The following is a 25,889-nucleotide window of genomic DNA, read 5'->3' as shown; positions in this document are numbered from 1 at the left end:
GTCTTCAACACGGACCACAGCCTGCTATTGTCCGCCTCTGACAAGCTTAGTATTGTATCCGGTGACTTGAACTTAAAGAAAAAAATGTCATCGTATGAGCTCAGTGAGTACTTTCTGCCACTGCTTCTGAGTTCTGGGCTATGCATGATGTTCCTGTGGCCAGCTGTGGAGAATGTGTCGCAGCAACATATCCTCACTTCCATTGACATCGGGAGGTTGACTTTTGCGTCCAATATTGACGACAAAGGCAGCCTTTACCCTCGTATGTTGACGCATTAGGTTTTCAACTAAAGCACACGTTCTGCCGTCCATGGTAGCGTGATGTGAAAAAAATAAATAAATAAATACAATTTTCTACGTACAACATCATGTCAATATCACTTTAAAGCTTGTCAAATGGCCATTCGCTTTAGTCACTTTAGCGACTTTCGGTACCAACAACTCATGGAATTCAATTCGTGGCACACTAGTACGTGGGCGACGTCCTGATTTATGTTAAGACTATTTTCTTGGTGCCACGTCACAACCATGTTGGTCAGTCACAGGTCACCCCTGTGAGTCATCTCCACCTAGTCCACCCTGCCTGCGCTCTCCTCTTAAACTTTATTGATCTTTGGCAAAGAGCTGCTTTCACGATACCTTTATTACTCCTGCCTCACCCTAACTGATCTACGCTCAAAGCTCTACATCTCCAACGTCTTCTCCAACTCCAAAAATGCTCGCTGAACTACATATGATAAGACAAGATAAGATGAGATAAGATAGTCCTATATTGATAAGAAGATTCAAGTTGCAGATCAGTTGATAGAGTTTGGAAAGGATGGAGGCTACAAATAGAAGCCAGTTAAGGAAGAGTGCATTGTCCACTGTCCTCTGGGGGAGATCTATCAGACAGAGATGAATTTGAATTCAAACTTCAGAAACGACAAAGCAATTCTTGAATATTGTTGACCCTCCATTCATTCACGTGTTACAGTCTTTAAAAGGTTGCAGAGATGAATTAGAATCCCTGGTTGTTTTTGATCAGAATTTAGAAGATAAATAGAGCTCTCTTTCCAGGACCAATGTCTTTTAACTTTTAGCTCCAGCAGTTTGGTTTCCACCACCTGATGTGTGAAAGGAAGCCGCAAGAAAACACAGGGGAGAAGAGATTGATGCAAAACACTGAACAGAAGGAGAGACACACATTACTCTCCCTGAGCCACAAATTTAAACTGACGTCGAATAAATATGATGTGTGCTACAGTTAAGTCTGCGGCTTTCTGGCTTTTATGAGATTGTCAGATGAAGAGAACCGTTTCGAAGTCGATCTGCATTTAAACTTCTACATTCATTAGCAGCGCAGCATAATGAGGCGAACATGAAATCATCTCTAAGATGCAGTGAAAAGTATGATTAGAACCTGAAAAATATATTTGGAAAGATAAAGTTCTAGACCTCACAGAAACAGCTGTGGATCCACTCACACAGATCACTATTGACTCTTCACACCTCCTGGATTTTAGAGGATAAATCATTTACGACAGAGGTTGGAATAGATGGTGTGTTTGGAGGCAGGAGAAGGAGTGAGGCGAGAGTACGCTGAGGCAAAAAATAAATAAATAAATACAGATTGAAGTACGGCCAAACTCCTCTTACAAAAGGAATCAGGAATGCGGAAATGATTACTTAAAGTCTGAAGTAGGCGTTGAGCAGTTGCAGAGACTGAAAAAAATGAGCCAACTTCAGTGAGAGGTTTGCTTGGTTTAGTAGTTTACTACAATCTCTTAGAGTTTATCTGCTAAGGATGTTGGTGGTCGGTGTAGACAGACAGTGTACTAGCAAATTAATGAAAAGATTTGAATCCATCTGGATCCAGGAAGGTGGCGAAGTACTGAACAGCGTAAGCAGATTGACACGGAATGTTTATGTTCTCTAGAAAACTCAAAAACTATCAGAAGGCGTCGAACAGGGGCTTCACGCTCATATAAATAAGCGCTGCCTTTACACAGACATGATTCACCAGCGCGTACCAACATGCTTCTCTGTCATGTTAGTACAGATGTGGTAGCCAATGCACCTTACTAATGTGACTGGCGAGATCAGAAACAATACATGCTCTTATCATCTGCACATCATTCAGTTGAACTACAATTATTATTATTTTATATTTATGATATTTATGATTATATTTATATATAAATTGACAAAATAAATTTTTGGAGTAAAGAAAAAAACTGAAAAATGTTCCTTTCAATATGTTTCTCAGTCAAAATAAAATGAATTGACTAATAGCCTTCCAACAATGTTTCCTAGTTTCCTAGTGTAATGGGGAAGGGTTGCCGTGTATCTATGGCAAAATCAGTTGAGAAAAAAAAAGTATTTAGTAAGTAGTTATTCCTGCGTTATAACTGAGAAAACAATATGAATTTGAGCTTTATTCATCTGATTCCATAATATCGGTTGATATACATATGTATGTATATGGTCACCATATATATATATATATATATAGATATATATATATATACTACTACTAATATTATTACTTATTTATTTATCTTTTTGACAGCTATTTTGAGCATCTCAGTAACTGATTGATGGTTGTTGGCGCAGGAGACTGACTGAAACTGCAGCAGGTGAAATTGTTCCTGATACGTTCCGATGATTTATGAGGACTATTATGCGAAGGCAATGACGTTGAGAAGTAACAAGCAGATTTTTGAAACGCAGCTGCACCTCACGATGAACCGCACAGTCGGGAACCCCTCGAGACCCTCTGCGAAGCACCCAGCACAAATCCCATGAAGCCTCTCCACCTCCCAATTTGTGTATTATTTTGGAATACGCTGCTCAGAGGGAGCTTTACGCCAATTCCCAGCAGAGAGAAGCCTATTTATACATGATCCATAAAACGGGCCAGTTACAACCCAATGTCCTTCCTCTGAGCTGTGGCTTTCTGTGCCAACCGTACTGTAACAGTACCATCAAAATCTTTGAATCAATCTGGTAACTTCATGTCTGCTGGTGACTTGCAGTGGGCTCCCGGTGGGGATGAGAAATCGTCTGCGGAGATATGATATGATCCTCAGACACAAAAACACACACCGACACAAACAGCTTCAGCAGAATAGTGGAGAAGCCTCGTGTATCTGTGGGTATTAACAGATCAGCGCGCAACAGCAGCCCGCCCGCTTGAAAGTCTTTTCCTGAGGTTGTGTTTCAGAAGCCTGCTGCAGAGAAGGATAAACGTGCAGCAATCCCCGCGGCCCAGCACCTCCTCAGCTCCACTTGAGCTTTCGTTTAGAGCCCCTCCTCTCGTACTTTTCTCCAATGCTCACTTATCCCCACTTTCCCTTCCACCTCCTATTATTTCTATTCCCTCTTTTTTTGTCAGCGCCTCACTCCATCTCAGAGTTACTGTCTTACGCTGTCACCTCATTCCCCCTGGCCCTTCACATAATTCCCCTTTTTCATGTCACCTCATCCCAGCCTGCCTCTTTCTCCTCCACCATCATTTAAGTGCATTTGTTCAGACTTCATTCTTACTCCCTTCTCTCACTCGATGGGAGGAAATCATGTTCACGCGAGGTAACACAAGTTCACTGAAACCGGAACCATCCTCTTTGTCTCCCTGTTTGACCTTGCTCTCCAAATTTCAAACAAAAATTAACCTATTATGTTGATCACCACGGAAACTAGTCTGCGAATTTTAAAAAAAAAGGAAATATTACAGTAAGTACAACATTCGAAAGTGGTGTGAAATAAATTGGAACAAAATGAATTTAATGCGTTGAAAAGATCACAAATAGCAGCATATTGCAGATGAATTTAACATCTAAAAAGGCTAAGAACGAAAAGTTTTTGTCACCAAAATACACAGCAGGAAATGTCCTGTTTATGTGAAACTAATAGCAATATATATTTTAACTGTAAATGTAAATTGTGGTGCAGCCTGGACACATGTCAGGTGCGGTCATGTGAGTCCCACCCACTGGCGACTGAGGGTCTTCAGTCCTCCACCTGAGGTGCAGCCACTCATCTTCCTTCTCAAGTCACTTTCACAGCTGCCTCCTGGATGTTCCTACTTCTAAAAGCCCTAGGTGACAGAACAGACCTATGAAGCTTTGATGGGCCGGCAGTGCTTCTCCCACCACTTCCTCTGGCACTCATATTTGCTCCCATTCCCCTTCTCTGCCATCATGTCTTCCAGGGGGGACACTCTGATCTGACTGTGGCAGCTCAGATGAAGTTAAGATGAAGCCAAGAACATCTAAGAACTGTCTTTACTGTTGAGAGCAGTCCACCCTGGTTCATCTGACCGGGTTGATGCTCCTCTCCAGGTCCGGATCAATGGTGCCAGCAATAGGGCCTCTCTCCCAAGCACTCTGGCCGACAGTCAAGGATATGCTCCCACATTTCGCTTTTCTGGTTGACAATCTGGTGTTTCTGCCAAGCCTTTGGTTATCAGTTTGTAAGGATATGGGTGACATATCTGGCCAGGACATCCGCCGTTCAGAACCTGTCTTGTGCAAAAAACAGAAAGAGGACTACTTTTTCTTCCATTAAATTTTACCCCACGGCCTAAAACAAGCAAAAAAAAACAACTAGATGAAGCTATGTAATGATAATTCTGTGACAAAATCTGCAGATGAAAGTTTTGTTTGGCTCGAGTAAGAGACCAGAGTAAAGAATTAAATCATTTCTTAAATTGAGGTGTTTGGGCAGTCCGAGTCTTGAAATGAGAAAAGGTCTTGATGTGGTGTCACATCATGTCGGAAAAATAAATATATGTTTGAATATTTTTCTGTGGGATAATTTGCTTGTTGAAATTATGTTTCTATTTAAACAAACAATAAAAATTAATACCCTGCTATGTGATAAGAATGTATCCAAAACTAAATCATTCATATTAAGTAAAAAAAATTATAGATCATAGTTTCATTTTTGCTATACTCCTCATTCTATAAGCACCACTGGATTCTTCAATATAAACCACTGAATGAGGAAAGTATGATTTCCATTCACAGTGCTCACAGTTTAAGTTCATAAAAGCGAAACTAGACACCATCAAAACAACAGGTTATATTTAGAAGCTCTCATGAAAGCGACATTGGCATCGCAGTGTTCCCTCTCAGAAAAAAAGGTTCAGGATAAGCATTGCGATTTTTAGGTTGCTCAAGCTAAAACAAAACAACCGTGAGCTGAAATGAGCTTTGAAAAGACTGAGAGAGTGAAGCAGAGCGGAGCTATAAATGAGTGGAAGCGTAACTTTTTCGCCTGTGGTAATTCCTGCATCTGCGTGGAAAAAGGCGAAATAAAGTGACAGAAACATGGAGGGAAATATTTCAGCTGTTTAGGTAGGCAGACAGACAAACATGCAGACGCACTGCGAGGCAGAGCAGGGAGGGAAAAGTGGGCTGAATCCAAATTAAGCTGATCAGAGCTCACTGTGAGTTAATCTAGTTATGTGGATAAAGGACTTCCCTGTGGCTAAAAACAAAGCGAGATATGACTCAGTGACTGAATGTTTGTGTGCGTGTCCGTCTTCTTCTAACTGTAGACTGTAGAATCGGTTTATCCATTTTTAATAGGCCCACAGACTCATGAGTCTAGAAAGCTATTAAGCCTCAGTCTGTGTTGTTATGCTCACATTTGTGAGCAGGAGTCTACTTCAGTCAGAATCTCAAAAGGCCAGAAATGCTTTAGATCGAACAGATGCTAAGTGCAGATGGTTCGGAGCTTAAGTAAACAAAAAGAAGGGATTTTTTTTTTTTTTTAAAGGATCTGAAAAATTAAAAGTTCAGTCATTGATCTTAGCGACTAACAAACCTCATGTTTAGCACGTGATACATTAGGACCTATTCTGCAGACTTTAATTTCCTCATCAGACTGTTGTTGCGTAGCTTTAGTTGTGCATCATCATAACACTCAACTCAGCTGTGAATGGATGACTGTACGTGAGGTGCTTGTCTGATGAAACAACCTTCTCACTTTTGCCTTCACCAGTCAAGATGGAATTCTTCTCCTCTCCACACCAATCCTCTCACATCAATTATTGGTTCTCTCCATTTGCTTGTTTTGGTAGGTGCTCTCTAACCTATCTATGTAATATTTCCAACATTCCTCATTCAACATAATCCCTGTTTCCCGTATTCATATGTGTAAACTAGAGCCTGGCTGCCCTCTTTCTATCCACTAACTTTACAACAGAAGTTCAATTGAAGATGATTCAAGATGATCGTATCTATTATTTTTCAAAGAATAGGTCAATTGACCGTAAAAAAAAAACAAAAAAAAGTACCCTTCAACTGTACTTGTATTTATGATTGTATTTTCAAGGCTTTTGCAAGCAAAAAGTAGAAGTGAACGGATGATCAGTGGTGGCTCAGTGAATTGGACGTACATAGTAAAGTCAAACAACGAAAGGGGATGTGAATTAATGCAACTTTTTTTTTTTTACTTTGATCAAAATGAATCACATATTAATATTTGACACCAGTATGATCAAATGTACATTTTTTATTACTTATATTTTCCGTCTATCATCACAATTTCATCTATGCTCCTTCATCACAGAAGGTGTATGTTGAATTTCCCCACTGTGAGACAAATAAAGGACATGCAATTGAATGTAATCTACAGTAATAATTAGGGATGCTCCGATCGATCGGTCACCGATCGTGATCGGCAGTGAGCATTCGCAGATCACTACCTGATCCCGTGTGACAGCCGACGCTCTGATGAAGCCCCGCTGGTTGTGACGTGTCCGTTCCTCCCGACTTGCTGCCGTGAAAGTTCTTTCAATCTGTCATGTAAAGTTGACATCCTGCAGCACATGCACGGGACAATGCTGTGCAGGCAAGCGTGCTAAAATTAAACACACCATTTAGGGCGCCAGCATTTGACAGAGCACAGAGACTTTTCCGGGCTCAAGAAGTGAGACCTCTGGTTCCTCAGCAGCAGGCTGTTTGCGCAGCAGGCTGTTAGCGTAGCTGACGCTTACCAACACCCGTCGGTCCGAGCATGACATTCAGTAAGTTCAACGATCTAGATGAGCAGCCTTTCTTGGGTGTCATTTATGCGGAGAAGCAAAGGACTTTGGAGTCAGGTGCAGCATTCATCAGCCACCTGAATCAGAAACTTTTAAAAACGACTTGAGTGCACTCTCTCTCTGAGTCCCACTACAAGCAGCCAGTATGTAAATATTTCACAGACAAGTCCCAAGAGATTCACCAAACTGCGACGTCTCACATCAAATTAAATGTTTTTCAGTCGTCCTTTTCACAGAGTTGTTGTTGCATTGTGCAAGGTTTGTTTTTTTTTCTATTTTTTGCCTTCTTGAAGAGGTATTTTAAAACAAACACATTTCATGTCCACAGAAGGTCTCATCATTTTGATTACAAGTTCACTGTTAATCCATGTGATCGGAGCATCCAAGTAATAGATGTTTTACGCATGTGTAATGAAGTTCACCTGGAATTGTTAAACTAAAAATGTTCCCGGAGAAAGAAAGTTCATACACCATTAATCTGCTTTATTTTTGCATTGATTCATTATTTTTCAGAGGCTGCGTTATACACCATAACAAAGCACATCGTGGGTCAGCTGATCGGTCCACGCACCTTATGTTTTTTTCCGGCTTTTTTCAGGGGCGTTCGAGTTCTGGATTTCCGTTGGAAATGTTTGTTCGAAGTCCGGGATGTTCGAAAACAGAGGTACCACTGTAGGACACAATCCCACTTTAGTGTGGCGACGTTATCATAATTCTGTTTTCCACACAGCAAAGACATGTGCCATGTTTGGCGAGAATCTGGAAAATCTGAGAGGGGCCAAAGAAAAGGAAAAGTCCAGCAATCCTGTGTGTATACAACCGCACATTTTTTTAAACTTAAAGACAAAGGCAAAATAACAGTGCAATAATAGCCTCACATTCAGTAGCACAAAATGGTATCAGTTTTTAAGTTAAAGTTAAAGGTGGGGCCTTTGTTGAAGCTCTCAGGCGAGTGTACGTGCAATGGCTTGTTGTCAACACAGCCAGAATGTAGTCAGAAAAACTCCGTTTAGAAGGAGAAGCAAACAAGACTCCGGTGAAGTGGCTCCACACAAAAGTCTTCTTAAGGCTCCTGAGGGTTTTTCAGACTCCCTCGCTCTCATAATCTCTCCACACAGTCATTGGAAAGCAAAACAAATACCGGAGTCACCAATTAGCAACCTTTTCCTCATCTCTCAAGCAATCGCGCAATCATCTCGAAAAGACATCAAAGGTTATTAACTGCAAGGGATGATTATCAAAAACCAAGAAGTTAAGGATTTGAAACTGACAAAAAGAGAGGGATAGAAACCCACTTGCTGCACATCAAACAGAATGAAGAAGGAGGAGGGGCCACCGCAAAGAGAGTCAAGTTTAACTTGAAACATTTCCGTGATTTTCATAAAAGTCTTTCAACACACTGTGGAGCAATGAAGAAGCATTATTTACAAGCCAGGAACAGCAACGCGGCGCGCCGGGGAGATGGTAAGAGAAAGGGCAATTTCCTCAGCCGTTCCCGGGTCGGCACATGGCGCTTCAGTGCAGAGCGGAGGAATAAACCATGAGGCCAGCAGCAGAATCCAGAGGAAGAGATAGAATATATCTTTAAGATAACACAATCAGGAGAAGGGAAAGGTTTCTTTTGGCTGTGGTGGGTTACTCTTATCTGTTTATGGAGTCACAGTCAAGTGAAGACTTGTTAAATTGGTCTGTAATGCAGTTAAAGCTGCAAAGTTGAAGCGGAACTGTTTATTTAAAGCTCAAGTCCAATGTCGCAGTGGGAGTCAGAAATAAAGCATCGGGCAAAATATGCTTGGTGGAGATACAAACACTGGAGTGAGAAGTAACTTGGTGATTTTTTTTTTTTTTGTCTCACGCGTACAGTAGAAAAAGTAGAGCAGGCAGCATGTTTGCTTGGACGAAGAAGACCTCTGGATCAAGGTGTTCCACCGTCCTGAAAGCTGAAAGGAGTGAGATTTATCATAAATAAATCCATAAATATGCTCCGCCTCTACTTGTATGTGTCACAGCAGTATAACTCTTTCTTTGTCCTCGACCACCTGTGCGTCCAGTGTGTCCACAACCTTCCTCTTTTTACGACGTGAAAATCATTTCACAGTGGTAATTCAGAGTTTGACTATTTTTATCTCTCTTTGTCTGTGTCCTTCCTGCAGCTATCCCTCAAAAACAAAGTTGGGGCGCGGAGTCTGAAAAGCTGCGGATTTCTCGTGGGATTGTGAAGCAAGTGATGTGATTATAGAGCATGGCAGGAGTACAAAGTAAGAATTCTGAAAATCACCACTTCAATTAAGAAAATGACTCGTGGACCATCGAGGGAATAATAAAAGAACAAGACACACGCGGACGTCTCGCTTATCCTCAATTAATCCTTGCTTTTGTCTGCATGTTCTCGAACGTCGGCAGACCTTGAACCGTTTTTTCCCACTGAGATTTGTGCATCAGCAGCTCAACTAAATTGACTTTTACTGAAAGAAAATGCATCAGCCGGTCTCACTTCACGAGCTTTAATAATAAATATGAAAGTGGCCATATGATACAGAAACGCTGAACCTATAGGCTGAGCTCATTAAAAATCAATGTCAGCTATATTTCATAGACAAACACTGTAAGGCAGAATTAATCCAAGGTTTTGCAGTTTGTACGATGGAGCGTTCCAAGCGGTAAATACAAAAGGATAAAATGAAAATAAGCGGCTGAACCTTCCCACCCAGTACAGCACAAGCCCTCACACCACACTGCTGACTGAGACTCTCAGCTGTGAAAAGCTGCGGTGTGCTGAACAGCCATTGGTGATGGGGATAGGAAGCTCTGTGTGTTGAAACTTTTCAGCATCACTTCAGCCCTTGTAGTACAAGGCCCTGTTTAACATCTCATTTCAAATTACAAATATCGCCAAACATGTCATGTGCCTCGGGCCATACACCTCCATGCATATGCACAGAAGCTGGACAATGACTCAGAGACAAGATCTGAGCCAACATAATTTTAATGTGTCTTCGATAACTTTGTTTATAGCTGTGATGCCACCTTTTCACCACATCTGCAGCAGCAGTGTATGCACACATTGACATGAGGCTGCTTGAATTTGTTGTCAGTTTTCAGCACTAAACGCATTCCTTGCAGTTGGGGTTATTTTGGTGAGCCTTTAGGTACTGGCAGGTCATGCTTGGACTCAAAGACAGGGATCTCATACTGGAGAAGAAACAAGCAGCAACTGATTCCAGTCGTCAGACATCTGTTAAGTGAAATCGTGTCCTCTTCATTGGTTGGAACAAAAACCTGCATCCACTGCGGCCCATTTGTGGATTGGTTTAGGACCCCTATCTAAGCTCACGGAGCAATCCCCGTGACTGTGTCGACTCAGCAAAAACGCCCCTAACTGTGTTTACAAGGCAGTGCAACTCCTGAAACAATCTCATCTCACAGTTTCTTGTGAATGTCTTTGTGGATTATGGAGCAGCGCCAACGCAAATGCAAGTTGTCTGCCGTGTGGGAGCATTTTGACCTCCTATCGGAGAATAATGTATTTATTTCAACCTTTAGCTAGTTTGTCTCAGATATTTTTTGTCTTGTTCCATTCTAAGTCAAATAAATTTCAAGGTATAATTTAATTTAGAAAATTTAAAAACATTGGAAAAATTTAATTTTTTTATTAAAAAAAAGGTTAAAAACAGTAAGTCCACAAGCATTCGTTTTCACGTTTTTCACATTATGATACATGTTCACATTATTCGAGGACATGGAATAATACAATATGAATGCAAAGACTTGAATGATAATATTATACACAGTAGGTCATCAAATCAGTGTCAGTTCAGTCTGTCAAGTCGGTTGCCAGCAGGGATTTTTAATGTTCAGCAGGTGTCAGTATTCTGTGACACAGTATCAAGACAGTATCAGCACAGTGTGTCATTGTGTCAAAACGCCTCATGATGCCTCATTTACCCATCTCTAGTTGCGACTGTAGACATGACAAAATACTTGGGACAGTCCCGAACACGAGAGTTTGGAAAAGTACCAGGACTTGTGACAAAGTCACCAAGTTGGCAGCACATAGAGTGAGGAATAATTTTTAATGTTGAATTTCCGTTATGCTAAGCATGATTGTTCATGACTCGGAATAACTCATTTAGCAAAGGCTTTGTTCAAAGTCTATGGCAAAGGCCATGTGGCAGTGAGGGCTTCGCCTTCAGCCCCAGTCGTCCGATAGGATTCAAACCTATGACCTCAACGCAATAGCCCTCAGCGTTCCAGAGTGAGCTGACAAGCCACCAAACTGTGAGCGAGCCATGTTGTCTTCCTGGACCTCCGCAGCTCTTAGAATAGCCCAAACAAACTGTTATTTTTCAGAAGCGTAGTAGCCGGCGTGAGGCAATTCTGTTCATCCTCTTGTTTTCCAACTCCACAGAGATTTAATTCTCCTTACAAACATCCCGCTAACCCCATCCAAGCCTTCTCTCCTGAGGTTTCTCTTGAAACACTGCTTATCCGCCTTTTATTAATCCCACCAGATGATCCTTCCTTTGAGACCCCACAAGGATAGTTTGGGGGTTCAAGTCGTGTCTGTTCAACCAGGGTGGAATATGCTCCAGTTGCCCACAAATAGGGTAGTAAATAAATAGGCTCAGTAGAGCTATTCATAAGTACACAGTTGGACCTAAAATGAAATGCCTTCAAAGGTCCATGTCTCATTTGTTAATCTTCCATGTTAATATTCCTCAAGAACAGCCTTAAAAAAATCCTTTTCCATCAGTTTGGAAATGATGAAGCCGTGGTTTTGTGTAACACATTCTTGTATGTATGAGACGGAGCCACGGCTGCGAATATGAGACATTAAAATGCAGATTAACATTTTGTTTAACCTCTCTGGCTGGAGAGGCTTTTGTCGGGAGAGCTGTCAGTGCGAGCCAACGTGATCTATGCGATGCTTTTAGTCAAATACGAGTCTAAATGACACCCCAATGTGATGCTTTTACGAGAAGAGTGGCATTTGGGGACACGACCATCACTGTAACTTACAGTCAAATTTGACAGCATAACGGCTCAATGGCATTAAGTGTTTTCTCCGAGAAGGATATAATTTATTTTAATCTCAAAGGAAATAAATATGGAGAAATTCAAGCAAAATGCAAACAGGATTTTGCAGGAGGATTCTAAAGAGATTAACCCAGTGCTTCATTCCAAAAAAATAATAAATAAATAAGGCTGAACAAAAGAGAAATGTCCAGAAAAACATGAAATTATATTGCTGCTAAAAAGGGGAGTGTTCGTTCACAGCCTCTTCAGAGAAGTCTGTCACTTTATTGAGGATTAGGAAGGTCAGAGGACGGAATGACTTTTCAAACATTTTAGTACTGAAAATGAAAACAAAACATTTGGTTTTGAGTTGAAAATAAATAAAAACATGATTATTATTATTATATTACAGATCAATAGTGTCCCTCTCATAGATGTATTTCACTCATGAAACTATGACGTTTTTGTTTTGTTGACACAATAACCTGGTTGGTATTTAACAATTTAAATAATAGGGAGATTAAAGGATTAATTATGACTGAACTCAAACATTAACAAACGCAACAAAATACTTAATCTGACACAAACTAATCCTATTAAAAGTCCAAGAATAAGAGATTACGAAGTGATCTTAGGAAAAAGCCATGAACAGTGGAACCATGCTGAAGTGCAGTCAAACTCCTCAGACAGCACATTTGATTTCATCCCACTTGCAGCTGGGACGGAGCTCTGCTGTGAAGGACATGGTTACTCAGGTGGCTCACAGTTGATGAGACAACAATTATGGTTCAATTCTGGGGCCGATGGTCTGGAAAAGAAATCACGTCTTAAAAGCCTCTGTGAACGACAACGTCAAACACCACGTCTAGTCCAGTCCATGTCAGGTATGTGATGGCGGTTTGAGTGCCAGAGAGAATCTCCTGCCCCTGCGTCTCTCTCTCTCTCTCTCTCTCTCGCCGTCTGTCTGAAGCCGTCTGCTTCGCCTGGGAAAATTGAAGACTGTACGGAGAATTGGCTACAAAATGCTTTGTGAAAATGGCGGAATGACAATAGGGCCGTTAAAGCCACTTGGCCGTCCTAATGCTCATCCTATTGACATTATTGATCTCCCATTCACCCAGCAAGCGTCACAGTTCTGTGGAAGAAAGAGAAGCTGTCTCAGCTCTGGTGGTGGTCTGACCACACGCACACAACCAGGAATAGAAATAGCTCAGTGTCCAAAAGCCGCAGCGATTTAAATCCAACTTCTCCTCACACCAAGCCGGAGAGCCTTTAAGTATCTTGTCGCTCCTTCAGACTGCTTCCCTCTGTTCAACTTGTTCTTTCATGACACCCAGAGGCTCTGACCTTGTGTACTGTCCTCTAACTAACTGGCCACTCAGCTCAATTTTCCCCCTTAATGAGAGTGTCACTTGTCCACCAGCACCATTAGTTCCTGACCAAGTCTCCAATTCTACAGAGCCGCTTCAGTTCAGGGCTGGGCAGCGTTGCGAGGAGATAGGAAACTTCACCTGAGCTATTTTGCAACAGCTTAAAGGCAAAAACAAAATGGCATTGCAATGGCAATTGGAAGAAGAAGTAGTCGTCCTCAGAACTCAGTCATGACTCTTCATCACGTGCTTCCTCCTGTCTATACAGACCTGTAGAGGGTCATCATGGTGAAATGTGATGTTTTTTCAATGTGATAAATTTCCCCCCGGATAAATAAAGTGATTCTGATTCTAGCTTGAATTTTGTTATGTCCTCCTGGAATTTGACCAAGATGGGACATGCAGCCAGACCTTCCTCAATACATATAATACATAACATTTTGTTCTATTTTTGGCTCAAGATTACACTGCATTATATTTGATTCATAAAGATCCCAGTTTGCCAGTGCTAAAAACAGTACTTTGGTGTGGAGGGGAGAACAATGGTTTTCATGAAAGTATATTTTGAGAAAAACTTGGAGACACGCCCAACACAGTGGGTGTGCTTTGGTTTGCAGCATGGTGAGTTTGGAGAGGAACAAGTGTATAGCATCTGCTACAACTCAGAACCAAGGACTGTGTCACAAAAACAACAATTTAAACTGAAAATCAGCGAGTAGATAATGACACCCTCAGCTGCTGAATGATTATATTTCAATGTTACTCTGCCCAAACGTGTTTTGACAGAACAAGAGTCAGTGAGCAAGTCAGAGACAGACAGTTCAGTTCAACGAAACTTTAAAATGTAAAGGAGTGATCATTTGCTTATCTTCACTGTACAGGAAAAATGTTTGAAAAAGTACGTTTTTCTTTCTTTCTTGGATTTTCATGTCAAAGAACATCCATAGACAAACTAAAAACAAAAGTTGAAGTTAAGTTTGAAGTTTGAGCAGACCACCTGATGAGGTTTTGAAGACTTCTGAGTCTTGATTTTTGACTCGCAATACAGCAGCACTAAAGTTATTACAAATGAATAACATATTGAATATTGAATGATCATCTTTTAAAAACAATGGAAAGAAATATGTTTAAAAAGATGTGAGTTAAATCACTGTCAAATCAATTAAATATTCTGCAATAAGTTTAAAACACTGAATAAAATACAGACAATAAAAGAAGAGAACTGAAGTAAGAAAAAAAAAAGGTGAAACAACTACACCTTTTCAAAATAAATGTCAAACCATTTTAGAAGTGGATGATTGGACGCCACTTCATCAAAACATCAGGGGCTAAGAGGAAAACCCAACAACTCCAAGGATCAAAAGGTTATAAGCGTTCTTTCTATTGAGTACTTTTTTTCTTTCTCTGGCACAACAGCAAAAGATGGTTGGGTCCCTGGAGAGGTGACCTGCTTATGTAGTGTGCGCCCCCTTAAACCTTGCTGTCAGCCGTTCTCACCTGTCAGCACTCTGCCGGGATGAACACAGAAGTGTGCGCACCGCTGTGCGCTTGTCACCCGCATTCGTATACGTACAATCATCCTTTGTCATGTAGATTCTTTAACTGTAGTCAGTGTTTCCTTTAGGGTTTGATTTTTAAACAGCTCAAGAAGACAAACTGCAATCATGCCACACATTGGTGACTGAACATTGTAGCTTCAGCACACATGAACAGTGTTTGAGAATGTGGAGAGTAAGAAGTAGGAGTACCACACTCTTTTGGTTAAATCTATATATATATATATATATATATATATATATATATATATATATATATGGGCCAAGGGTATCAGTTTGTTTTGAAAAGTGCGAGCGACAAAAACTATGAGCAAAAGTGACATTTCTTCAGTGAGACACTTTTTGTCCACTTTAGGCCACCATAGATTGGGATACTTGCCTGAGATGAACTAAACAACAAAAATGTTTCTTATACTTGCGTGCACATGGTGGCGCTTTGCTTTCACTGCATTTCTTTCTCTCTCTTGGGTAAAGTACTGATCTACACATCTCGGATGCGTGCGGGTCATGCGTTCACCAGTGTCAGAATTATTTAAACTGCTAAAAAAATGGTGTTAGCCAGCCCAAACACATTCCTCCGCAACAGACAAAGAGTGGAGTCATTGGTGGAAGCCTGAGAAAAAACTGGTATAGGGTACAAGGTATAAAGATAAAGGATGGATGTGACTGGAGAGGATGATCTTGATAGGTTAATATCATGAAGGCTGACCTGCTGTGAGAAATGAAGAGGTGGAGTGGTGCAAGCAGCCGAACAATATATTTTAAAATGGCTGACCACCCGCAAAACTACAAGAGAAGCCTACAGTACCTTTAGTAATAATGAAAACTCACTTATCTTCCAATGCAGTCAAAGAATTCGCCAGCTAACATCCTGCTGAGAAGCTCTCTCGCCCACTTTGTTAAATAGGTGAGAGGAAAAACCAAACTATTTATTTTACAAGACCGCAGTGAGGCTAAGTATCTTTCTTTCCTGCGGCGTATTATTTAAACAGAAGTGGAAACTCATTATTAAGTAAAGCTTATATTTCAGAGTGCACCAAAAGTCCTCAGCATGAATAGATACTGGAAGTGTGCGTTCATTTACTTCAGCCAGATACATATCAGAGGCTAAAATGGGGGATGGACAGAATGGCAAGAACATTGAAGGTGCAATTACAGAGCTGGCTGCCTGTTCAGCACCTTGGACAGAGGCTCCGTTTCATCAAACTTGGTCCCACACGTTCATATTCAACACTCAGTGCAAAAGGTTTTCTGGCGGAAAGGAGGAAAAGAAAACACTATTTGGTACTGCAAATGATTTTCATGTCGAATGTAAAAATAACTATTTTTTTTTTAGGTTTTATTAAGGTTGTTACACATGTCACATTAATTCTAGGGTCTTGATCCTGTCCTATCCTTTTCCTGTCAATATATGTTTTCCTATGCTTCATCTTATAATTCAAGCCATAACATTTAATGTGTGAAAGTAAAAAAAATAGAAAATATATTTATCAATATGTTATACATGTGGTATAAATATTATAAATTAAGTTTTCTTGATCATAACTTTAGAGCCAATCTAAAGCCGTGTTGATGTCGGCCCAGAACAAACTCACACATTCAGACATCAGCACAGTCTCAACTGTTTCACTGCTAGAACATGCCTTATCAAGCAATAGTTGGCTGAATCAGAGCTGAAATCTCTTCAGCAGCTGCAGAGTAATCCACTCACTCCGAGTGTCAAACTGTGAAATATTACAGCTGCGGTTCTGTCCACCGCATGTGCACAACCGTCTGCTAACGACTCCAAAATCCAATGCACCGCATTAAATTGATAAAATATTACAGCGTCACTCCATATTGATGGGCCAGAAGACAATTATCTTACTGCCTAAAGCCTCACTAACTGATCAATACAGAGAAAATTATTTCGGTGCATTACAGAGGAGAACGCATGAAAAATGAAGCAATTTCAGGCCATTGGGAGAATTTCTCACCACGTCCTCACACTCCTTAAATCACACTGAAGAAACACCTGCCACTTCTTATCACAAGTGTTTGTGTCTAAGCGCAAATGAAATACATTTCAAGAGGCAGGACGTGTTTGTATACCTCGGCTTCAATAGGGCATAGATATGACACTGTCCTCAGAAAGCTGTCTGCACATGTGGATGTGCACAAAAGAACCTGCATGACATGAAGTTCAGCTGCACTAAAGATGCAGACTGAAGGTGACAAACTACAGATCAGAGCATGCGAGTTGCTACAGTAGAAATAAAAATGTTCCCACATTACACCAAAGGTCGGATTTGACGTGAGACTGGACAGATCAATGAGTAACTAGAATGAAGCAGAACACCATCGGCATTTCGAAAAAGCGTGTTCGGTCGAGGACAATTATACAACATTATGTTGAAATGAAACGCAGCCAACTGTTGGAGTGGAGGCCACCTCACCCAAGACCGAGTCAAGACCACGGCTACAAATTCAAGTCTGAGTTTGTCATCAGAATTTATGAAGGATGTCCAGTGCTGCCAAGTTTTCCGCGACAGAAAAGTTGTGTTTTTCTTTGCTGAATGAGCCAGGAAAAGGCGGCATATCAAAGCAACAAGTGTCAAGAAGCCATGAGCCAGTGAGAAGCTGGGGAACATAACTGACTTAAAATGCACATAAGGGACATACAGTAACAGTCATATTTTTTTTATGTCAAATACAAGTGAAATGCCTTCAGGCTTTTGCTGTGTTTCCCTCTTTCCAGTCACACCGGGTTGCTTTTTCTCATCTAACTTATTCATTCACTCTTGAACGCAGAAATTCGCTTCGCATAATACATTGAGATTGAATGGTGTATTAAAGATTTAATGCTCTATATCAACAATAATCATTGCAATGGTAATTTATGCTTTTTATTCCAACTGAGAGTGTGTTTCTAATTTGATGAAGCTATTCATTATCTATTAAAGTATTAAAAAAAAAAGAAAAAAATAGCAATATAAACTGATTTAATTTCAGGTTTCAAGTGGGAAAATGAGCGCCCACAGAGTTGCACTAATTGATCACAAAATCACATGGAAATAATAATAATAATAATAATAATAATACACATCAAGAACATAGTGAATACAAGATTAAAAAATAATAAATCCATGTTTTCATGACTAATCTCCACTTGTTTTTAAGACAAACAAGTTTGTCGATGCTCTTTTACTGCTCTGTAATACGGGGATATTTATTCATAAAGGTTCCTGACACGATGCCATATTGTTTGAGGGTGAGTTTAGAAAAACAAATGTGTGGTGGGAAAGTGCCACCAGACCATGACCTGGTTGTTGCCACAATAACTCATTGTTCTTGTGTGTGGGGGACTTACTGAATACTCTCCTCCATGCTTGAAATGAAGTCCGTAATAATAATAAATCATAATAAACACCACAACAATATCATAAATGCTCAGATAGGAAGCAAAAAATGTGTCTATGTAAAGGCTTATTTTCAAAATCATATCGATGAAATGACTGTTGAGCTGTTAAAGAAAATAAAATAGAACCATTTTTACAAAACAATTGATGATATTGAAACTCAGCATGAGTTCCTCCATGAAGTGAGTTAAACGTCCAGTTCCTGGTCATTCACATACATGGGCACCAAACCTCATCACAACTTCAAGTGAGACAACTAAGTGTATACAGTGCGAAAAAGAGTGCCGTCACATATCTTAACCCTAACCCCAATCTCTGTCTTTCTTTTACAAGACCCGCAGCCAGTGGCATCAGGATATGCCGGGAAAGGCGGAACATGTACTCCAATGGAACATGTCAACATGAAACACTGACAGCTCACCTTGGCGCCACTCTGGGACACTAAAGTCCACTAGGAGATTTATGTTATTTGGAAGTGAGAGTGTGTTGACAGCAGTTGAAGGAGTTAAAGAGGAGAGTGAAGGTGAGGTGGATCAGCTTGAGACCTAGACAGCAGGGAGACCTGCTGTGATGTGTGGGTTAGAGACTATAGTTCTGACTCATAAAGAAGGACAAGAGTTCATGGAGGCATAGTTGAGGATGCTTAGGTTTATAGATAAAGCAGGTTCAGATACATGGAGGACAGACACGCGGTGTGTCAGAGAATGTTAAGATATGGAGGTTCACGCAGGACTGGAACAACCCTAGAAAGATAATGAAGACGAAAACCCTCCTGTTTTTAATCTTACGAAAGTGACCTGCTGCCTTTGATGCTTATGACTTTTCCTCTTGATTTTCATGCACCTCCAGTGCCTGTCTCCAAATTTGTCTTGCACATGTGACAGCAATAAAGTGAAAGTGAATCACACCTTTAAGCACAGAACCCTCCTTTGTTTGCTGGGCGTAATGCTGCGATCATTTTTGTTGCCCACCGCCTGGAACTAAATCAATGACTTTTTCATCTTTTTTTTATTTATTTCAGCCTCATCATCCTGTGAAAATGCCAGCAGACAAAGTGATGAAGGTCAAAAAATCATAAAAACAACATGCATCAGGACAAGTGCAAACACTGCAGCGGTTTTCTCTACTCGGAAGCCAGATAACATCAAACACAAGGGTTAGCTCCTATTCCTTTTTGCAAATTAAGCACTTGGGAGTTCTGGTTCGACTGAAGCAAAACACTTTAAGCAACATCATTAACACAGGTGCCTGTGCGGTGGCAAAATTGTTGCAGAGCGTGGAAACACCGGCAAATATGAGCCAACATGAGATCCGTCGTGACTTTCCACAAGAAAGGCTGTCTTCTACTGAGAACAAGATGGTGGTGGTGAGTAGGTCTTTGAGGACCAGCTGGTTCAGATGTTGAATTTTCGATCTGTGCAGGGGGCAGACGCCCCTTGCCTTCCTCCTCTTTGTATTGCCGGTGAAAACCCGTCTTGCTCGCTTCTCTTTCTCGAGCTTGGCCAAGGGAGTGTTCAGGAGACAGTGTGTAGATGCGCTCTGATGTGTCTGCCTGGCGGGTCCAGAGACGTGTAATTTGCTCACAACAAGGGTTCCCATGATAGCTCTCTGCTTTGAGTAGCTATTAATGCCCTTTCTTGCTCAGTGGTTTGTCAAACGCATTAATCTGCCACTTGTACAGGAATGGAGTGAAGCAGACAATAAGCATGATGGACTACACGGAGGCTCGAAAAGAAGTGTCTGCTCAGACACACCATGCTTTTGTTTTGTTTTTAAGATTGTTTTAAAATGAACCAATGTTGCCCTAATGGTAAAACTATCCAGCAGGTTTTATGGAGAGGTTCAATTCATCCAGCGACACGTTCATAGGCAGAAAAAATGTCAGATTGACCCTTGGTTTCTACCGAACGTGTCACCACTTGAAGTTAGACGCACCTAAATATGGCTCTCCGCATTTATATATGCATTATATATGCATATATACAAAGCAACAAGAGCACCACTCCACGGCTTAATCCGTCCTTCAACCGCCGTCTTTCTTTTACGTGAACCATCTTTCAATATACAGCCTAATGTGCCTAATGTATGTCACATGGCTGACTTTTGAGTCACTGTGGACGCGAATGGCCGCTTGACAATAGTCGCCATTCAGCGTCTTGGTGAGTGAGTATAGAAGGGCAATAAGCTCGACTAAACCTCGACATCCCACTTCAGCATAGAGTGAATATTATTAGTGAGCAATGTCACCACCTCATGTAGTGTACTGCATTTCTGTTACAAAGAATTTTAACTGCAATTGTAAATGTCTAACTAAATACAGACAGTACTAACAACAATGAAGGGAAAGTTTGATCAAAAGTTTGACAAAAAAACACAACAGGGAATGAACTTGCAAGCTCCAACAGCCCTGTGATGTTAAAGGGATTTAAAGGGATAAGGCACTTCTTCAATCCAGCTGGTTGGACCTAGCTACCTATATACTGGAGTACAGTATGAGAAGGTGCTTCCAGGCACCTGCCCCGTGCATCTTGAACACTGCTGGTTTGTGTCAAAAAAGGCAAGTGTGTAGTATGTAGTAACACACAAACATGGCTTCCTTATATGTTTTCAGTATTTGGATTTGTTTCCACAGGCTCCAACAGGTGGATGTGCACAGACCCCTAGTGGTTTTGGAGCTCCACCCCTTTTTCCCAGCGTGACAAAGTGTCTCTTCTGTTGAATATTTTTTTTTTTCTTTAATGCTCAAATTTGTGAGGGGAAAACGTCTGGGCAAATGTATTTTGGCAATTCAAGCGGCATTTATTCGAGTTGGCCGACCAGACTTCAGCAGCTCCTCAGACAGGTTCACAAAGGTTTGAGCAATCCCCTTCAGCCAGCGTATTGATGGTCTGTTAGGATCTTTGTGGATGGTCCTATATAGTATAAGAGAAGTAACAAGTGCCCTTGTTACTCATTGTGATACTTTGAATTATGTCACAGTAAAAGGCACCAATTTTAAAGGACCTACGTCGGGGGGGAATCTGTAACCTTAAGTGCTGTGCCATTGTGAAACAACATGTAAATTTAGATGTATGTATTTTCATAAAGCGATGTTGAAAAACACGGTCAACAACAACTTTTAGAATGTTTGTAAATACAAACAAAATGACCCATAGAGAACAGTATTAATACTTTCTGCGATGACCTGGCTTCACCACTAGCCCTCCAAAATGTCTGTTTAGGAGCCTGGTCTGCCCATTCATACACAACAACAAAACATCCACAGCACCTACTGGTTCTTTAGCAGGAGCTTCTTTCAAACGATTCCAGTGTTTCATGAGACACCTCTTGTTAAGGACAGTCTTCAGGAAGCCCACCACAGGATTGCATCACTTCCATTTGTATGTAATGTGGTCCCGGTGGCTGCGACAGTCTGATATACAGGAGCCACTGGAGATTTTGCACAGCTGAAACCGCTTGGATCAGAAGTCTGACGGCATCATTGTCAACAGGAAATAAAGAGAAAACGTTCTCTCCTTGTTCTTGGCTGAAAACTGATGTGACGCACCTCTCCGTTTGCAGCAACGTCTCTCTCTGTTTGACAAATCCTTCATCAATATTCATCCTCTGATATCGCAGTTTCAGAAGTCCCACAATCTATTACTTTGTCTTGCTTCTTGCCTATCTTCAAAGACAACTGTTATCACGTGAAGCGAGAGCAATTTTGCAGCCATCCCTTGTTGAAATTCTGCAAACAGCTGCTCGTTCAATAAAGCATATTTATTAGATGCAACAAAGCTAATGTGATGACAGGCTCAATGGAGTGACATTGCAGATGTGATGAAACGCTGAGGGTCCCTGGCAATCCTCCCAAAAAAAAATCCTAGACCAAATGCATGACGCGACACTTCCACATTTGAAATGAGGAAACAAATTAAACCGACTCATGACTCACTGCCTCACAAATTAAGGATTTATAATTTGCAATATCCATTCTAGAAATATTTGGTGACAAACCCAAGCTTCATGGGAAGAAAAAAAACAAGCTAAGACAATATCAAAAGGAGTTTTGGCTGCTGAAGAGATGAAATATCCATTACGATGCAGTGTGATGAAAAAAAAAATTAAAACTCCCATGAAGAGTGTCTTTTCCTGTTACATTTTGTGGTTCCTAAATTATGGCAGCACCACGACACACAAGGAAACCATCCCCCTGTGGGGTATTTAGCACAGTGGCTCGATACAATGTCACCTTCTGGCTCAAAGCCCGAGTGCACTGCATAACAATGACAAACATGGGGAATGTCAACAAATACTCAAAAAATATATCTATGTTAGACACTCAGATATATCTCCTCGGATATGTGCAGAATTTTCATCACAATTTTTTCTATTTTTCACATTTATACTGTGTAAATTATAAAGTATTGGGATACTGAGCGCAAAGTTTATGAATGCAACGATTTGCATTTAGGGACACAGATGATGATTTTTTTATTTTATTTGTTTTTATTTAAGGGTGTCAGACATCCTCCTGAGACTCAGTATAGAAGTGTTGCTTCCATGTTTTGAAAAGTGCTGGCTGAGGTGCTTTTGGGTACTGACTACAGTCAGTTTTTTTTTTTTTTGTTGCGTGGGAGGGGGGATAATAATTGGCTCAGAAACTGAGGACACTGTATGGAAGAATATTTGTGTCGTCCCACTGAATAGTGGACTACTATTTGATCTTTTTAAGGTTTTTTGTTTGTTGAACAGTTGAATTGAAAAATGTCAACAATATTCTGGGAATCTGCAGTGAATCTATTCAGAAATTATGATGAGATTACTACTACTACTACCACAACAACAACTACTACTAATAATAATAATAATAATAAAAAGTAATAAATGCAAATAAAATAAAATAAGAATAATGCAAATGCATTTTTTTCTATTCCATATCTAAATGTTGAATTAATAGTTCAATCGATACGTATTTGTCAACGTAAATAAAAGAGGGAGAGCTGAAAATAAATAAATAAGTAGGAGGTAGGAGTCAAAGACAGCAGTGTTGCTGACATCAGGGGCCATTTACTCTGTTAGCCATCAACGCTCCCTCTTTAGCTGCCTGAGCTGACCCTTACTATCAACCTCGCTCTGCCCTCCCACCTTTACCTGGACCTTGTATTTCCCAAGGGGCATTAAACTCACTGGCTCTGTTTGATTTAGGCAGGTCGGGTGTCAGTGTTCGCTACAAGCCCATGGTGAAGCATGAATAATGGATCTGCCACGGGTCTGCGCCCCCCTGGGACTTCCAGCTGCCCCCTCCATCTCTCCCTCCTGCTGTGACTGGAATAGTCAATGTCCCATTAACAAGCAGCGATTCATAAGGGTTCGCACTGCCAGCACGCTTCACAACGGCATTGGAACATAGATGGTTAATGAGTGAAGTATAAAGATGTAACCTACTGGCGTTTCATGTCTGAATGGCATTAAACCCCGGTGTGGCTCCAAAAATTAGAAACTAGACATATTGTTTGATCCCACTAATCCAGCACAGGCGGGTTTTCATGTTCAAAATATCGTCAGTTGAATGAAAGCAAGTGCCATCCAACCTGACTTGTATACTATGGTTCCTAAGGACCAATATAAAAAAGTGTTATGTGTGATATTCACTGTACCTGCAGATTGTGGAGATCAAAAGTTGTTGTCTTTCATGAGTGTCTGAGAGGATCATTTGTTCATCATCTACCCTACAGCTACGGAAAGCAAATGCGCAATGACTTTGCAGTTATTATTTCAGATGAATGATTCATGATGAAATATTGGGTTGATGCTTATCTGCGAGAGACAAAAGAGATACTTTTCTGTCGAGAGACTCTTCCTTTCGTCTTCCTTTCCATCCCTCAGGCACAATCACTCAGCCGCTCTTCGTTAAAACAACGTCTCTGTCATGTGAAATGAAAATCTATCTACGCATGTTGCTGGAGAGGCAGGAGCACGGTCTTTAAACTGTCCCGTGCAGGTCAGTTGCATGACACTTCATCATTAGACAGACAAAAGATCTAATGCAGCTTTCCTTCAACACACCTCCCACTTGTTCACCGCTTGTCTCACGAGACTCTGTGGCGTTGTACCAAAGGTCAGAAGTCGTCTTTGGATTGAACCCACCTGGATCAGAAGCTTTACTATCAATCCCAAGGGTTGGTTACGTTCTGCTTACAAACAGAGGGAAAACAGATGTTTGGGCTTATTAAAAAAGGTATCTTTACTCGGTGCAACAGCAGGTAAGGAGAAGTAATATACTGATTTTAGGCATGCACCTTCTGTGTATATGGTATGAAAACATGAACCATTACCAATCATTTTAATTCGGACACATTTTAATATACCTCTGCAAGGTGGCAAAAAACAGGATGCTGCAACTATTATGTCAAAACATTTAATTTGATGCGAGACATTCTACTTTGGTGAATCTCTTGAGACATGAAATATTTACATACTGGCCGCTTGTAGCAGGACTCCGAGACAGAAAACATTGCATTTATGAAAGTTGCCACTCGGGACGTTTTTAAAACTTTCAGATTCAGGTGGCAGACGAACGCTGCACCCGACTCCAAAACCGCGACGAATCTGGTCGTTTTGTATCTGCATAAACAACACCTGAAAAAGGCTGCTCATCGAGCTCGGTGAAATTAATGACAATTTCTTGGGCAAATAGCTTAGCATCCTGAATGTCACTGTCGGTCGGCGGGTGTTGCTAAGTGTTAGAGAAGTGCTGAGAAACCAGTGGTCTCACTTTCATGAGCCCAGAAAACTCTTCGTGCTCCGTCAAGTGCTGGAGCTTTAAATGGCGTGTTTAATTAGAATTTTCCCGTGCAGGCGCTGCAGGATGCAAACTTTAAATGACAGATGGAAAGAATCTTCAAGGCCGACTGTAGGGAGGAGGGCTTTATCAGAGCGCTGTCACACGTGATCGGTTGTTGTGATCGGCAATGACAGGCAGTGATCTGCATTCACCGATCACGCTGAAATCGACTGATCACGAACGTGACCGATCGATCGTTCAAAAAAGACCAATTGTTAATAACACTGTCAATATAATATTCAATGGTAATTATTTAAGGCTGATACCTAAATATTGCCTCCATGCATTTTCTCTTGGCAAGAACTGTAATGGGGAAGCACGTATTGGCAGTGAGGAAAAAATGTTGAGGTAATATGTTGCCTCATCCGCTGGTCATTACTACAATGGTTCACCCTCTCTTCTTCTTTGTCAGCCATTTCATAACCCCAACCTCAACCTCAGTGAGGATGACATGCCAACCATAGCATCAGGATACTGGGCTATCCATTGAAAGTAAGAGGACTCACAATGCACTTCACAGGTTCTTATAAAATAGCATATAAAGTAATAATAGCATGACGTCGAAGTGGTCGTGCCAATGGCTGGTGCTCCTTATAGTTGAGCTCTTTACAAGTAATTTCATACCACTTGGTACATATAGGACAGTGTGTGATTCAGCTTCACCCACAAGGAACACTATTCGGCCCAGCT

At 40.9% G+C, this 25,889-nt stretch overlaps 1 protein-coding gene across 5 annotated transcripts in view; it reads right to left on the bottom strand.

Moving 5' to 3' along the window:
- The window catches only part of LOC128761224 (cadherin-22-like), a 190,420-nt gene that overhangs the window by 138,369 nt on the left and 26,162 nt on the right, over positions 1 to 25,889 (bottom strand). Inside the window, exon 1 of one of the 5 annotated variants that reach the window (XM_053869305.1) lies at positions 24,422 to 24,876. The exons of 2 other annotated variants lie outside the window; for them this stretch is intronic. The gene's annotated coding sequence lies outside the window, so the exon portion shown is untranslated. Of the gene's footprint in view, positions 1 to 21,641; positions 22,021 to 24,421; positions 24,877 to 25,889 lie in introns of those variants that run through there. 2 more of the 5 variants (XM_053869304.1, XM_053869303.1) reach the window with 2 other exon arrangements.

The sequence above is a fragment of the Synchiropus splendidus genome, chromosome 6 (assembly GCF_027744825.2).
Source record: "Synchiropus splendidus isolate RoL2022-P1 chromosome 6, RoL_Sspl_1.0, whole genome shotgun sequence".
NCBI classification, from domain to species: domain Eukaryota; kingdom Metazoa; phylum Chordata; class Actinopteri; order Syngnathiformes; family Callionymidae; genus Synchiropus; species Synchiropus splendidus.
The sequence above is the reverse complement of the archived record's forward strand: the minus strand, read 5'-3'. Positions and strand labels throughout refer to the sequence as shown.